Source organism: Sapajus apella, unplaced genomic scaffold (assembly GCF_009761245.1).
Source record: "Sapajus apella isolate SASKATOON/1434 unplaced genomic scaffold, GSC_monkey_1.0 scaffold253, whole genome shotgun sequence".
Classification (NCBI taxonomy): Eukaryota; Metazoa; Chordata; class Mammalia; order Primates; family Cebidae; genus Sapajus; species Sapajus apella.
In genome coordinates, this window is record NW_022437193.1 from 122,117 (window position 1) to 136,908 (window position 14,792).

General features: G+C 38.4%; 1 pseudogene; it reads right to left on the minus strand.

Annotated features, from left to right (window-relative positions):
• Positions 1 to 2,322: 2,322 nt before the first annotated feature.
• The window catches only part of LOC116545279, a 31,206-nt pseudogene continuing 18,736 nt past the window's right edge, over positions 2,323 to 14,792 (minus strand).

Consider the following 14,792-nt stretch of genomic DNA (forward strand, 5'->3'; position numbering starts at 1 on the left):
GAAAAGGTCCTTTACATTTTTTGCTAGTTGTATTCCTAGGTATTTTATTCTCTTGAGGTAGCAATTGTGAATGACAGTTCATTTTTGATTTGGCTCTCTTTAAGTCTGTTATTGATGTATAGGAATGCGTGTGATTTCTGCACATAGATTTTGAATGCTGAGACTTTGCTGAAGTTGCTTATCAGTTTCAGGAGACTTTGGGCTGAGACAATGGGGTCTTCTAAATATACAATCATGTCATCTGCAAATAGAGACAATTTGACTTCCTCCTTTCCTGATTGAATACCCTTTATTTCTTTTTCTTGCCTGATTGCTCTAGCTAGAACTTCCAATACTATATTGAATAGGAATGGTGAAAGAGGGCATCCTTGTCTAATGCCAGATTTCAAAGGGAATGCTTCCAGTTTTTGCCCATTCAGTATGTTATTGGCTGTGGGTTTGTCATAAATAGCTTTTATTATTTTGAGATACATCCCATCAATACCTAGTTTATTGAAAATTTTTAGCATAAAGAGCTGCTCAACTTTGTCAAAAGGCTTCTCTGCTTGTATTGAGATATCCATGTGGTTTTTGTCTTTGGTTCTGTTTGTGTGGTGGATTACCTTTATAGACTTGTGTATTTTGAACCAGCCTTGCATCCCCAGAATGAAGCCTACTTGATCATGATGGATAAGCTTTTTGATGTGCTGTTGCAATCGGTTTGCCAGTATTTTGTTGAGTATTTTTGCATCTGTGTTCATCATGGATATTGGTCTGAAGTTTTCTTTTCTTGTTGAGCCTCTGCTGGGTTTTTGTATTGGGATGATGTTGGTCTCATAAAATGATTTGGAAAGGTTTCCCTCTTTTTGGATTGTTTGTAATAGTTTCAGAAGGAATGGTACCAGCTCCTCTTTGTATGTCTGGTAGAACTCAGCTATGAAGCAATCTGGACTTGGGCTTTTTTGGTTGGTAAGCTATTAATTGCTGCCTCAACTTCAGCCCTTATTGGTCTTTTCAGGGTTTCGACTTCTTCCTGGTTTAGGCTTGGGAGGATGCAAGTGTCCAGGAATTTATCCATTTCTTCAAGATTTACTAGTTTATGTGTATAGAGTTGTTTGTAGTAATCTCTGATGGTAGTTTGTATTTCTGTGGAATTGGTGGTGATATCCCCTTTATCATTTTTTATTGCATCTATTTGATTCTTTTTTCTTTTTTATTAATCTGGCTAACAGTCTGTCTATTTTGTTTATCTTTTCAACAAACCAGCTCCTGGATTTATTGATGTTTTAAAGAATTTTTTGTTTCTCTATCTCCTTCATTTCTGCTCTGATCTTGGTTATTTCTTGCCTTCTGCTAGCTTTTGAGTTTTTTTTTTTTTTTTTTTTTTTTAGCTTGCTCCTCTAGCTCTTTTAATTTTGATGATAGGGTGTTGATTTTTGATCTTTCCTCTCTTCTCATGTGGGCATTTATTGCTATAAATTTTCCTCTAGACACTGCTTTAAGTGTGTCCTAGAGATTCTGGTACATTGTGTCTTCCTTTCCTTTTTTTTTGAAGAACATATTTATATCTGCCTTCATTTCATTGTTTATCCAGTCAACATTCAAGAGCCAGTTGTTCAGTTTCCATGAAGTTGTGCAGTTCTGAGTTAGTTTCTTAATCCTGAGTTCTAATTTGATTGCACTGTGGTCTGAGAGACTGTTTGTTATGATTTCCATTCTTTTGTATTTGCTGAGGTGCGATTTACTTCCAATTATGTGATCAATTTTAGAGTAGGTGTGACGTGGTGCTGAGAAGAATGTATATTCTGTGGATTTGGGGAAGAGAGTTCTGTATATGTCTATTAGGTTTGCTTGGTCCAGATCTGAAATTCAAATATGAAATGTATTTTCCTTAATTCATAAAAAGCAGCACTTTTAAAAATCAGGGTATCACACTGATTTCATAATTGGACTAGTTTACATATGTATAAGCAAGTAATCATTTAACTGATTAGTTTTTATAAGACTAGTAAACCTGAGTTAGCTATTAAGATGAGGCATTGTAAGTGGTGAATATTTTACCAAACTATCATATAGTTATTTTTCACATTTATTTCCATATAGAAATTGCTTCAACATTTTATAACAACACTTTCTTCAAAGCTTGTTTAAGTACATTGCAAAACATTTTATTTATTACCTTTTTTTCAGTTTTGGTACTGATTAAATGCAGTTATATAAATAACATGCTCTGCTTTGGCTGTTCAAGTTTTCACACTAAATGTATGAAGAAAATTCACTGTATTTGGATACTTATTGCACTCTTTTAATCAATTCACTTTTCCTCTCAACGAAAGTCAAGTATCAGAAATGAGGGTGACTTTTGTGTCCAGATGATATTTTCAGTGGTAGTGTTGCTGAGGAAAGTGAAGAAGCTTCCCAGTATAGACTGTGAGATAGAAAGAGTGTGTAGAGAATAACCAGGGAAACAGGCTGGCAAAGGATAACACCTGTTGTAATAACCTTATCTCTTCATAGTTACTAAAAATGACAGAAATGCATGCAAGAACTGGATGGCATTAAAAAAACACAGGATACAACCTTTGGCAAATGTGATGTGGAACTCCCTTTTGAGTGTACATCTCTCCACTGTGATGATTTGATAGAGACCACAGCCTAATGACAATGCTAGGCAAATTCTTAGAATGATTAGGAGAATCCCTGCTAAGTTGTGGTGTGAATGGTAGCTATGATGATTGGTATCTTCAAACTGTTCCTAAGGTAGCAAAATACTCTGTGTCATGACAATGAATACTGCAATTCCAGTGGATGCAGGGGTAGAATCCTACAGGAGAGGTCTGCTTTGAGACTTCTTCATTCTGACTATTGTCCAACCCATGCATAGACTCAAAAGTAGGTATAACATCTGAATTTGGGAAGTGATATCAAAAAATTCTGCCAAATTTCCCATAAATGGTACTGCTATTCCATCTCTGGAGTAACTGGAGAAATGAATGTAATTAGCTAAAGTTGAACCAGCTGTAACTGCAATGCAGTTGACAAAACCTTTAAAATCATGTGCATGGATCTTCCTTTCTTAATAGCCTGTCACAATGATTGAGCATAAATGCAAGCAATCACAAAGTACACTAGGACTAGGAGGAAAAAGAATTCATGTAACCCAGATTCTCCAGCACTAAAATTATCAAATGGATTCCCTTCAGCATCTGGGTTTAGTAACACCATTTCAAATGGGATATCGTCCACCTGAGTGTTGTCCTTGTCATCTTGGCATGTATGCTTGTCTGCATAAAACACATGCCATGTTTGCAGAGATGGAATCTGGGACACTGTCAGATTATGTTTAGTCTGGTTCATGGTTATTGTCAACTGAGCTTTGGATAATTTTTTACTACAGCTATAACCATGAATGCTTTGCTGTGGCTTTAGCTATTCCTGAGCTTGGAACAGGTAGAGCTTAGCTTCTTTTTCAACAGCTACAGCTGTGTTGTTGATTCTGACACACAGAAGAGCATGGTCACCATGGAACTCGAAGTGGCAGATGCACTGGCTCTGAGCATCTTGGGCTGTGGTGCTGCTGAAGCTGCCCAGCAGGGTGTTACCGTGGCTGCCCTGTGGCCACCAGCAGCATGTGAGGGCCACTGCCAGCAGCCGCAGCCCACCCCCATGCCCGCTTCCCACTCTGCACAGACACCATGGCTCCCCAGCTATCCTGTTTTTATAGGAGGATTTGGGAAGACTCAAAACTATTCTGTTTCTGCATTTTTCAATAATCCCATCATAGAAGTTACTTAGTATAGATATTTTTTAAGATAGAGAACGTAAATGTCCTGGTAGTCTGTATCATTTTATTTTTATTTATTGCTTTAGGAATGATTCACAGATTGATTCTTTTATTCATTCAAAAATAACATTTATTTATTATCTATTACATTACAGGCACTTGGCTAAATGTGACTGAGAAACAGAATGTTCTAGATATGATATTAGGTGCTTTAACATGGAATATCCCATTTACCCTTGAAAAGAACACAGTTTCCTGAAAGTAATTATGTTGCCAAAATTTACACACAGCTTCAGTACCAGGTGTTCAAGTTTATTATACAATTGAATAAAATATGTTGCTTAAGAAATTGTTTGATGTTTATAACTGGCCACTAGGCTAGGCATTGGGAACAGAAATATGTGCCAGCCTTTTGTGTGTGTGTGTGTGTGTGTGTGTGTGTGTGTGTGTGAGTGTGTGTGTGTGTGTGTGTGTGTGTGTGTGTGTGATGTTTACCTATTCTCCATATTAAAAACTTTACTATGGACGAGCCCACTATTACTTTTGGAAGGAATTAAAGCCAATATTGAAAGGCTAAAATAAATATTAAGTATTTTATGTGCTCACACAGACAAAAAAATAGGCGAGATCATGCTATTGAAGGCGTAACATTAGTCTTTACTTTTAAATTGTTCAGGATAGGAAATCAATTCAGGTTGCATTGCAAGGAAGAAATGTTAACTTCTACCAGTTGAGCATTGTATTGTTATTACTATAGAGTATTTCTGGATGAGATTTAATTGCTACTGAAGCTCATCATTTATTATTCACACACTTAGATTACTTCTCATCGATATAGCATTTGCATTTACAAGTGCTCTAATACCATGCTACTCAAAATATGGTCAATGGACCAGCAGCATCCAAATCACCTGGGACCCAGATATGGAGAATCTGGGATCTAGTGAATCAGAAACTGGATTTTAACAAAATCCCCAGGTTATCTTATGCATCTGAAATATTGAAGAACATTGTTCTAATGTGCCAGTGCTTAGATTCATCAGGAATAAAAAGAACATAAATAATATTAACTACCAAATTCTTTTTTTTAAACTTTTTGTTTTCTGAGATGGAATCTCACTTTGTTGTCCAGGCTGGAGTGCAGTGGTTCACTGCAACCTCCACCTCCCTGGTTCAAGCAATTCCCCTGCCTCAATCTCCCAAGTAGCTGGGATTATAGGCTCATGCCACCACACTCAGTTAATTTTTTGCATTTTTAGTAGAGATGGGGTTTCACCATGTTAGTGAGGCTGTTCTCAAACTTCTGACCTCATGATCCGCCCACCTTGGCCTCCCAAAGTGCTGGGATTACAACCCTGAGCCACCGTGCCCAGCCTTTTTTTTTTCTTTTCCTTAGCTACGCTGAGAGGAATTAACTACCAAACTGTAAACACATTATTAAGATATTTTAAAATAGATATTTATAATCTATTGATACTTGAATAAATATTTATGGGAAATTTTATTTAGCATTTAAAAAATTCTATGTAATACTTTCCACCTAGATTAATGTTTTGGTAGAGCTTTGTTAGTAGAGGCATTAGACACCATTTGGGCTGAGCACAGTGGTTCATGCCTGTAATCCCAGCTCTTGGGGAAATCAAAGTGGGAGAATCATTTGAGCCCAGGAATTTAAGACCAGCTTGGGCAACATAGTGGAACCCTGTCTCTACAAAAAAACAAAAAAGAAAAAGGAATCATTTTGTATTACTTTAATAATAACAAAGCTTATTTGGTTTAAAGAGAATTTTTTAAAGATGTTTGCACATTAGCACAGACAGCCACTAAGTAAGGCTGTGCAGTGCTCAAGAAAGGCACTATGGGCAGCTTTGTCACATATACACCTACATTGGCTCATAGCTAGAATGTAAGCACGTAAGTGCAGGAATCTCTTTTCTCTATATACATTCATGATAGAATACTATCAGGCAAATAGTAGTTCAATAAATATCACTGAAAGTTTTTTTTTTTTTTTTGTATGTGAAGAGTCGCAGATAACATTGTCCCATCATACAGGAAGACAGTACACGTTAAAAAAATTAATCAGTGTGAAAGATACTTTGAGTAACATATTTTTAATACTCAGATGCTTTGCTTTCACCAAAGCAAGTCCTATTAATCACATTAGTTACATTTTCACAGATGAGCAGATGAAGACTGTAGTTCAATGGCTTGAGTATCATATGTCTTGATTATAATATGCCTTGATTGTAACATAACATACAAACTACAATATGTTGACAGAGATATTCCTGTCTTTTTTCCTTTTTTTTTTTTTTGTTTTTGAGATGGAATGTTGCTCTGTCACCCGGGCTGGAGTGCACTGGTTTGACCTCAGCTCACTGCAACCTCCACCTCTCAGGTTCAAGTGATTCTCCTGCTGCAGCCTCCTGAGTAGCTGGGATTACAGGTGCCCACCACCATGCTTGGCTAGTCTTTTGTACTTTTAGTAGAGACAGGGTTTCGCCATGTTGGCCAGACTGGTCATGAACTCCTGACATCAGGTGATGCACCTGCTTCTGCCTCCCAATGTGCTGTGATTTTAGGTGCCACTTATGCCTCCGCTCCTGGCCTAATATTCCATTTTTATAAATACTTTAGATCTTCTCCCTTTAACTAGTGAGGGTTGTGATAATTAGCCTATTTGCAAGCAAGCAGGGGGGATTAAGTGTATACACTGTAACTGAGAAAAACACACTCATGGCTCATCCATGTTAATGACTTGTCCTTCTTTCTATCATCTTCTGTCTGATTACAGACTGTACCAGATATTTGAGTGTGTGGCAATTATGGACTTTGATGTGTGTTTGGAGTCAGTCTGTGCCTTGACCTTGATTAAACGAGGAGAAAGCTATGGCTTAATGGAAAGTACATTGGCCAGAAAATTAAATATCTGAATATAATTACCCTGATAATTGAGGATCTGGCTTAAATTGTAGTTCTGTTACTGATGCTGCATTGAATTTAGTCTTTTGATTTAATCATTTTCACATTGTTTTTTTATAGAATGAGGAATATTCTACCTACCTTACATGAGTATTATTATTATTAAATTTGAATGAAACTTATTTAAGATGCGTTTGTTTAAGAAGACTGATGAAAGCAGAATTTCTAAAGTGCCTGTGTTGAAAATTCTTCTCTTTATCCTTGATATTCATTGAATTTCCTTGTTTGTTCTCTTGTTTTGTATATTGGTTTTGAAAAGCCTGCTGCTAATCTGATTATCTCTCCATTGTAAGTTATTTGCCACTTTTGCCATGAGGCCTATAAGAGTTTATTTTTATCTTTAAAATCAATTTATTTTAATAGAATATGTTTCAGAGTAATTTTCTGAGTCAATTTTCCTCAGGTGAACCTTTTTTTTTTTTTGACAAAGTCTTGCTTTATCACCAGGCTGGAGTGCAGTGGCCCATCTCAGTTCACTGCAACCTCTGCCTCCTGGGTTCAAGTGATTCTCTGTCTCAGCCTCCCAAGTAGCTGGGATTACAGGCACCACCACCATGCCCGGATAATTTTTTGTATTTTTAATAGAGACAGGGTTTCACTGTGTTAGCCAGGATGGTCTGGATCTCCTGACCTTGTGATCCACCTGCCTCAGCCTCCCAAAATGCTGGGATTACAGGCATGAGCCACCACGCCAGGCTGAACCTTTTAAAGTTTAGATTGTGGTCTTTTTCTTTCTCCGAAAGCCTTTCTTGAGTTAGACTTGTAAACATCAGCTTTGTTGCATAGTTTTCTTTTCCTTTCCTTTTCTTTTTTTTTTTTTTTTTTTTTTTTTTTTTTTGAGATGGAGTCTTGCTCTGTCACCCAGTCTGGAGTGCAGTGGTGCTATCTTGGCTCACTGCAAACTTCACCTCCAGGGTTCAAATTATTATTCCGCCTCAGCCTTCTGAGTAGCTGGGACTACAGGTGCGTGCCACCAGGCCCAGCTAATTTTTGTATTTTTAGTAGAAATGGGTTTCACCATGTTGGTCAGGCTAGTCTCAAATTCCTGACCTCTCAATCTGCCCTTCTTGGCCTCCCAAAGTGCGGGGATTACAAGTGTGAGTCACCGTGCCCAGCAAAGTTTTCCTTTTCACCATTTTTTTTTTTTTTTTTTTTTTGAGACGGAGGCTCACTCTGTCAGCTAGGCTAGAGTGCAGTAGCACAATGTCTGCTCACTGCATCCTCCACCTCTGGGTTCAAGCAATTCTTTTACTTCAGCCTCCCCAGTACCTGGGACTATGTGCCACCACACTCGGCTAATTTTCATATTTTTAGTAGAGATGGGGTTTCACCATGTTGGCCAGGCTGGTCTCAAACTCCTGACCTCAGGTGATCCACCTACCTCAGCCTCCCAAAGTGCTGAAATTACAAGCGTGAGCCACCATCCCTAGCCAATAAATTACTGTTAACAATAATCACCCTGTATGCTCCTGAACACTAGATTGTATTTCTTCTAAGTAATTGTATTTTCTACCCATTAGCCTTCTCCTCTTATCCCCTACTCTCACTCCCCATCTCAACCCCCGTAACCATCACTCTATTCTCTTTCTCCAAGAGTTCAATATGTTTATTTAAGCTCCCATAAATCAGTGAGAACATGTGATATTTGTCTTTCTGCAGTTGGCTTCTTTCACTTAAATAATGTCCTCCAAATCAACCCATGTTGTTGCAAGTAAAAGGACTTCCTTCCTTTTGTGGCTGAATAAAATTCCACTGTGTAAATGTGCCACTTTTTTTTTCCCCATTTATTTATTTTATTGCATTTTACATTTTGGGGTACATGTGAAGAACATGCAAAATTGTTGCATAGGAACACACGTGGCAGTGTGATTTGCTGCCTTCCTCCCCATCACCTACATCTGGCATTTCTCCCCTTGCTATCTCTCCCCAGCTTCCCACCCCCCACCCTCCCTCCCCTATTTCCCCCCAACTGACCCCAGTGTGTAGTGCTCCCCTCCCTGTGTCCATGTGTTCTCATTGTTTAACACCCGCCTATGAGTGAGAACATGCGGTGTTTGATCTTCTGCTCTTCATAGACCAATGGAACAGAACAGAGGTCTCGGAGGCAACACAACATATCTACAACCATCTGATCTTTGACAAACCAGACAAAAACAAGCAATGGGGAAAGGATTCCCTGTTCAATAAATGGTGTTGGGAAAGCTGGCTAGCCATGTGCAGAAAGCAGAAACTGGACCCCTTCCTGACAACTTACACTAAAATTAACTCCAGATGGATTAAAGACTTAAACATAAGACCTAACACCATAAAAACCCTAGAAGAAAATCTAGGCAAAACCATTCAGGACGTAGGTGTAGGCAAGGACTTCATGACCAAAACGCCAAAAGCATTGACAACAAAAGCCAAAATAGACAAATGGGACCTAATCAAACTCCACAGCTTCTGCACAGAAAAGAAACAATCATTAGAGTGAAATGTGCCACTTTTTAAAACCCATTCATCCGTTGATGGACACTTGGATAGGTTCCATATCTTAGCTTTTGAGAATAATGCTGTTGTAAACATGGGAGTGCAGCTTAGGGAATTGATGTTTTGTAGGGCTTTTATTGCATATTTATTATCATTTCTAGCTACTTCAATAGATTATTTTATTTTAATTCCTTATTATTTAATAATTAAGGTAACAAGGATGGGAAATTATACCCTGATAAAAGCCTCAGTAATATCTCTCAAATTTTGATAGATGGTTTTGATGGTTTTGTTATAATAATTCATTATATTTTTAAAATGCCCTGTGCTACTTTATAAATTTTATAGAAAAGGATCTTATAATTTAATTTCTGAGTCACTGGGGTTTTCAAGTTCCTAGTCTACATTTTAATTTTTTTTCTTTTTTTTTCTTTTTCTTTTTCTTTCTTTTTTTTTTTTTTTTTTTTTTTTTTTTTTTGAGATGGAATCTTTCCCTGTCACCCAGGTTGGAGTGCAGTGGTGCGATCTCAGCTCACTGCAACCTTCACCTCCCAGATTCAAGCACTTCTCCTGCTTTACCTCCCAAGTAGGTGGGACTATAGGTGTGTGCCACCATGTCTGGCTAATCTTTGTATTTTTAGTAGAGACAGGGTTTCACTATGTTGGCCAGGCTGGTCTTGAACTCCTGACCTCAAATGATCTGCCTGCTTCGGCCTCCCAAAGTGTTGGGATTACAGGCATGAGCCAATTTTCAATTTTCACTGCATTGTGGAAAGTAAGTATAACCTAATATTTGCTAAGGTTTTTCTCTGTAACCAAGAATAAGATGAACGTTTATGAAGGGTTTGGCTCTATGCTCCAAGGCTTTTTGTATGTACGTGGAAGCTATCTTCACATTACCCATGTGCCCTGTAGCCCTATTTTTGGTTATTTTGTCTGAGATAAATTATTGTAATGTACTGATTTTATGTTACTTCCTGGATTTACTTTCAACAGTTTTTAATTTTCAGTGCTCTGCTGTCATAGTGGATTTCACTTTTTATCAGTGCCAATGTTCTTTAAATGCTTTTGAGTTATGCTTTTGAGTCCTGCTGATTTTTGCCACATAACCTTTTTGCTTGTGTTTGTATCACATTTACTGTCATGTGCAGTGGTCACTGGGGCTGTTCCCAATTATTCAGTTTCTTCTCCTTCTGGAGATATGGAACATGATGCCCTATCTTTTGCTGTGATTTTGTTAGGGGTGAAACCTTTACCCAATATATGTTACTGTGTTATAATTTTTAATTATTCTGAGAGCCTTTTTATGGTACACTTAGTCTATTTATATTTATTTCACAATATTAAGGTTGAGTCTTAATTCTGTCATTTTGTTTTGTGGGGGTTCTCCTGTGGGCCTACTTATTCTTTTAATTTTTTAAAATTTTCTATTGCATTTTAGGTTTTGGGGTACATGTAAAGAACATGCAAGATTGTTGCATAGGTATACACGTGGCAGTGTGATTTGCTGCCTTCCTCCCCCTCACCTATATCTGGCATTTCTCCCCATGCCATTGCCCCCAACCCCCACACACCGCTGTCCCTCCCCTATTTCCCCCCAACAGACCCGAGTGTGTAGTGTTCCCCTTCCTGTGTCCATGGGTTCTCATTGTTGAAAACCCGCCTATGAGTGAGAACATGCGGTGTTTGATTTTCTGCTCCTGTGTCAGTTTGCTGAGAATGTTGGCTTCCAGGTTCATCCATGTGCCTACAAAGGACATGAACTCATCGTTTTTGATGGCTGCATAATATTCCATGGTGTATATGTGCCACATTTTCCCTGTCCAGTCTATCATCCATGGGCATTTGGGTTGGTTCCAGGTCTTTGCTATTGTAAACTGTGTTGCAATGAACATTCATGTGCATGTGTCCTTACAGTAGAACAATTTATAATCCTTTGGATATATACCCAGTAATGGGATTGCTGGGTCAAATGGGATTTCTGTTTCTAGGTCCCTAAGGAATCGCCACAGTGTCTTCCACAATGGTTGAATTAATTTACACTCCCACCAACAGTGTAAAAGTGTTCCTATTTCTCCACATCCTCTCCAGCATCTGTTATCTCCAGATTTTTTAATGATCGCCATTCTAACTGGTGTGAGATGGTATCTCAATGTAGTTTTGATTTGCATTTCTCTGATGACCAGTGATGATGAGCATTTTTTCATATGTTTGCTGGCCTCATGTATGCCTTCTTTTGTAAAGTATCTGTTCATATCCTTTGCCCACTTTTGAATGGGCTTGTTTTTTTCTTGTAAATCTGTTTTAGTTCTTTGTAAATTCTGGATATCAGCCCTTTGTCAGGTGGGTAAACTGCAAAAATTTTTTCCCATTCTGTTGGTTGCCGATTTACCCTAATGACTGTTTCTTTTGCTGTGCAGAATCTACCTAGGAATACAACTAACAAGGAACGTAAAGGACCTCTTCAAGAAGAACTACAAACCACTGTTCAACAAAATACGAGAAGACACAAACAGATGGAGAAACATTCCATCTTCATGGTTAGGAAGAATCAATATCGTGAAAATGGCCATACTGCCCAAAGTAATTTACAGATTCAACGCTATCCCCATCAAGCTACCAATGACCTTCTTCAAAGAACTGGAAAAAAACACGTTAAACTTCATATGGAATCAAAAGACAGCCCCCTTAGCCAAGTCGATTCTAAGCAAAAAGAACAAAGCAGTAGGTATCACACTACTAGACTTCAAACTATACTACAAGGCTACAGCAATCAAAACAGCATGGCACTGGTACCAAAACAGAGATATAGACCAATGGAACAGAACAGAGGCCTTGAAGGCAACACAACATATCTACAACCATCCGATCTTTGACAAACCTGACAAAAACAAGCAATGGGGAAATGATTCCCTGTTTAATAAATGGTGTTTAATAAACGGACCTACTATTGAGTTATTCTTTTGCAAATACCATCGTGTCTTTGTTTTTGATGTTATTCACTCAACTGCTTGGAAGGTGGATATCTTACTCTTATTCTCTTTACCGATGGCCATTAAGTTCTTTGTGAGCTTATCTCTAACAGCTAAAATCAGTTGCAAATGGAATAATACCTTTTTTAAGAAATATAAGATATTAAATGTTATCTCTCCTTTGTTCTTTGTTAATTTTAATATATGGTGGTTATAAATATGCTCCTCACATTATTTTACAACTTTTATTTTCAATTTTAAAAATATTATTGGTTTTATAACAATATTAGAAACACTTATCTTGCCTGTGTATTTAACTGTCTCTAGTGCTTGCACACAGCCATACTGAACTCATTTTCTGTTTCTTATTTTTAATTAATATGTATTTGTTTTAGCACAAACTTTCCCAAATGTCATTGTTATGTTTTTTTCAGGAAGTTTACTTCAAGCATCGATCCTCTTAGTATTATAAATCTGAGAATATCTTTCACACATTTTCATACAAATCTGAGAATATCTTAACACACATCAACAACTGGGTTTAATATAAAATTCTTGGGCTACAACCTTTTTTTTTCCTGAGATGGAGTCTCGCTCTGTCTCTCAAGCTGGAGTGCCTTGGTGTGATCTCAGTGCACTGTAACCTCTGCCTTCTGGGTTTTTGTGTCCCAGCCTCCAGCATAGCTCAGATTACAGGCCCCCACCAGGCACCCACCACCAGGCCCGCCTAATTTTTGTATTTTAATAGGGATTTGGTTTCAACATGTTGGCCAGGCTAGTTTCAAACTCCTGACCTCAGATGATTCACCCACCTGGGCCTCCCTAAGTGCTGGGATTATAGGCGTGAGCCACTGCACCCAGCCTATAATTCTTTTCTTTTAAAGGTCTTTGAATGCTCCTTCATTATTGTTGGGGTTTAGTATTGTTAAGTTTGTGGTAACCTGCTTTCTCTTCCTTGTGAATAATCTAATTTGGCTTAGGATGCAAACATTATTCAGGAAGTTTGAAAATGTCACCAGTTCAAGTTTATCTCTGTGTTGTAGTTGTGGTGGTGCTTAGTGTTATTGTTGTGTCATTGTGGTTCCTTGGAATATGATTCACACTCTCTGTTTTTATTTATTACTTATTTATTTTTAGAGACAGATTCTGACTGTGTCCCAGGCTGGAGTGCAGTGGTGTAATCAAAGCTCTCTGCAGCCTCAAACTCATGGGCTCAAGTGATCTTCTTGCCTCAGCCTCCAGAGTAGCTGGGATTACAGACTCGTGCAACTACACCTGGAAAATTTTTTCAAAACTTTTTGTGGAGGTGGGATCTCACTGTGTTTCCCAGGTTCCAAACTCCTGGTTTCAAGTGATCCTCCTCTCTCTGCCTCCCAAAGTACTGGGATTACAGGCGTGTGCAAGCCTATACTCTCAATTTTTAGACAGAATTTTCTTTCAGAAAAACATTTGTTCAATACTCTCCAGTTTTCTGCTTTTGCTCTGTATATTTCGGTCTCCTTTGCTAGCCTTATCCACAGCTTAGATCCAGGGCTGTGGCCTTCCCATACCCCTCACAGCTGTTCTTTCTCAATGTTTTTCCTCGGCCTTCTATATTCTCATACATATACTTTCTGCTTCACTACTGTGAGGCTTTCCAGCAGCCAGTCTACTGATTACTGGATTTCATTTCTGTAACAATGCTTTATCCTCTCTGTGGAATTCTTTCTTATCCCTTTTCTATTACAGTTGATGTGACATCTTTACAGTGTTGTTGAGGACATAAACTAGATACTTTTCTAACACTCTTTGGTGGATCTGTTTTAGAGCTGGGCATTGCTGAGTCAAGACAATTGATTAGTGGTGGCTTTTGAATTGTGACATCTTGTTCTCCAGTCTCTTGCTTCTCCTGGTAGAGGGAGACCCAGCTTGTCTAGAGTGGGTTTAGGTCAGGTGATACCAGACTCTAGCATAGGTGGACCAGGGCATCAGCTGAATCCCCTTCCAATCCAGGCAAAGAATGGGGTAGGTGTGAGCTCATAACAAGCAGGTAATTCATTTGGCAATCTAGGGATATTGAAGGGGAAGCCATGTAGGCATTTCTTTTCTGTCTTTTTTTTTTTTTTTTGAGATGGAATCTTGCTCTGTTGCCCAGGCTGGAGTACAGGGGTGCAATCTCTGTTCACTGCAACCTCCACCTCCCCAGGTCAAGCAATTCTGCTTCCTCAGCCTCCTATGTAGCTGGGCCTACAAGTGCCTGTCACCACACCTGGCTAAGTTTTGTATTTTTAGTAAAGACAGGGATATACCATATTAGCCAGGCTGGTCGTGAACTCGTGACCTTGTGATCCACCTGCCTTGGCCTCCCAAAGTGCTGGGATTACAGGTGTGAGCCACCACGCCCAGACAACATGACATTTCTTGTAGTAACAAAATGCTCCCTGAGCTTCTGGATCTGTGCTATGAGAGATATTTCTTATTTTTTATTTCTGCCTTATTTCAGTGGGTGGAAATTTTAGGGCAAAACAATAGTAATAATTGTTATTTCAGACACTCTCTTTTCTGACTTGAATGGTGCTGGTGTTCAGAGTTCAAACTCAGAAGTTTAAATTTGGAAATTATAT